Raw genomic sequence first — 2965 nt, 5'->3', positions numbered from 1 at the left:
ATATATATATCTTTCTCTGTCTGTCTCTCCCTCCATCTCTCTCGCCCTGCTTCTTTCCATCTCCATAACAGTGGGTACTTATAAGCAGATACATTTCCTTGAGGCTCTGTCTGCGATAACAACATTGGATAACTGCATAGATCAGATCAGCACTCCTCACATTGCCGCCTAGAATATCATGATCATTGGTCTACTCCTTGGCCCTTGGAATGACCGGAAGAAAGAATATAAAGAAGGCAAGCAACTCTGACTGTAACATCTATCCCTTGACCCCCCTCTCTCTCTAACTCTCTGTCTCTCTGTCTCTCTCTCTGTCTCTCTCTCTCTCTCTCTCCTTCTCACTCTAGAATTGCGTGTACCAAGGTACATACATTACCTTTAGACTCATGTTAATCACGTTGATCTTCAATTCGGTATTGTCTTTTTTCGATATGGGACTCAACCAATCGACTTAGTGTGGCCTTGGTTTGTAAATCTGTTTTGTTTTAGCATCAGTAGGACTGACAGGTTGACAGTGTTTATACCTGCTGATCCTCTCAGTCTGTTTATTTGTGGCTCATCAACGTGACATTTTCTTTGGCAATACATTTTCTTTATTTCAGATATCCTAATCTAAGTTGACGTTGATGAGTAACCTTGATGTCTTTCAGGGTAATTAATATTGATTTTTATATTAATAATAAAGGATTGTTCTAAATTACTCAACGTTATTTCATTAATTGTCCCTAAACTACAAAAAAAAAACGTTTTACTTGATTGGGATCTCACCACAAACCCAAATAGTGAAAATCCATTCATACACATTTTCTTAAAACACTCTTTTCTTAGATTTGGTAATGCACGAAATTTCATTGACATTGAAAAAACAAACCTTATAGATAACCGTTTTCCCACACACAACCCCATTTCTTACAAGTCAATTCCCAATTTAATCACACGAACGACGTGTTTTTTTCAACTTATTTCTATGCCACCACCAACACAGAGGTCAACACAGTACAAGATCGGTGGCATGGCAGGGTTCGAACCCGGGACCTCTTGGTTCCGAGACGAACGCTCTACGTTTTTGCCACACGACCCCACCCAATAGCCGAGATTTGCGCGGATATATGGGCCTGAGCTCGCCAGCGCTTGGCTTGGAAAGAAATTACCCGATAGCCGAAGGGATGGATATTTAATCAGGGAAATCGAGAGGAAATAAAAAGTTCACGCTGCATTTACCATTCCATTTGCGCGCCGCCAGTCTGGCCATGATGTATGTCCGACGGTTACGCGGAGGGTTTCTGCTCCAAGATGGATGACCTCTACCTGCTCGGACTGTTGTTATGGTAATAGACCCTCAAGGTCAAAATGGTTGACTTTTCGACCTTGAAATTAAGAAAGTGATGAGACGTTCACATGCCACACGTGGGAGTGTAGGTTTCCTTAAAGTCATAAATCATGTCTTGAAGAAATCTATATCAAAACTTAGGAAAATTCAATACATTGTATTGTAGATTCACACAATTTTTGGTTCAATCATAACGTTTGTAAACACATACATACTATTATGCTTCATACTATTATGCTTAAAATGAGATTCACAACAAACTACTTGTCACATTCTTCTCATAAAAATGACAATAGATATACGTAAGATCAAAATTAATGATAAAGAGAACATCAAAACGGCAGAATAACACTGTATTCTCAGGCGAATACGTCAAATTTTCTCCTCTAATACTTTAATCCGATTTCACTTAAGTCAGGCAAACAAATTTGTCCGTCGCTCACGTAATAATCGTCTTGACGTGTGATTGTCTTGTTCCTTTGTGAAACTGATCATCACAAGTCAATGACTAGTGTCAGAAGCATCTCACATCCTCCACACTAACAATAGAGCTCACTGTACATGAGTCTTCACAGGGACATAAGCCGTTAGGAGCTGTTCCAGTTCATCTGCAGACTTGTCAGGTGGCATTATACTTACCGCTAATCACCCTTTTGTGATCATTGTGATCTGGTAATGATGGGTTTAATGGGTATCATCAGTATTACACTTGACTGTGTGCTAAAATTTTAAAAATGCTCCAGAGACCAGACTTGGAAATGTCTGCGTGAAGTTGATTTTATAGATGTCAGATTGTGTATTATGGGCAACACAAGTCTGATGGAACAGTTGGAAGGAAAGCTATATACATTACACTTTCTGTTGGGTCCTTTGCTCTGGGTAATTGTACTTAAATGCAGTTGGCACACCCACCCACATGAAAACACACACTCACACACATGAACGCACACACAGGCACACACACATGAACGCACACACAGGCACACACACACACACACACACACCCGTCGCCATCACACCTCCCCACCGCTCACCCCACACGTCACTGCGGACGGCCCATTGTTCCCCGGATACCGTTACCATGGCGACGTGATGACGCGTGAACGACAGGCTTTGACCTGACAGGAGGCGGGAATTATTCCTTGTCGCGGGGCCGGCCGGACCTGGTAGGGCGATTGTTTCAGAGTGGCCCTGGGGAGGTGGGTCAGGCGGTCTGACGGAGATTGAACAATTGCTCTGACATTACATCGGGTAATAACCATGCTTCATCTACGGGCAGGGTCAAGGAAGTTAACTGTTCACGTCTCTTATTCCTCACGTTTTACATAACACACAGTAATAACAATACCTTATGTTACATCTACCAATAACAATACTCCATACTCAACAATAACTATTGGCCTAATCAAGGCAATTGACTATTCACATTTAATTATTCCTCAGATTTTACATACTAGTAACACAAAGTAATAACAATACTTCATCTACAGGGCAGGAGCAAGGCAATTAACTGTTCACGTCTTTCATTCCTCAGATTTTACATAATATCCAGTGATACCCCTCTCTCTCTTCCACACACACACACACACACACGCGCGCGCGCGCGCGCGCGAGTCTCTGTGTGTGTGTGTGGGG

Source organism: Branchiostoma belcheri, unplaced genomic scaffold (assembly GCF_001625305.1).
Source record: "Branchiostoma belcheri isolate BF01 breed outbred unplaced genomic scaffold, Haploidv18h27 scaffold55, whole genome shotgun sequence".
NCBI classification, from domain to species: Eukaryota; Metazoa; Chordata; class Leptocardii; order Amphioxiformes; family Branchiostomatidae; genus Branchiostoma; species Branchiostoma belcheri.
The sequence above is the reverse complement of the archived record's forward strand: the minus strand, read 5'-3'. Positions refer to the sequence as shown.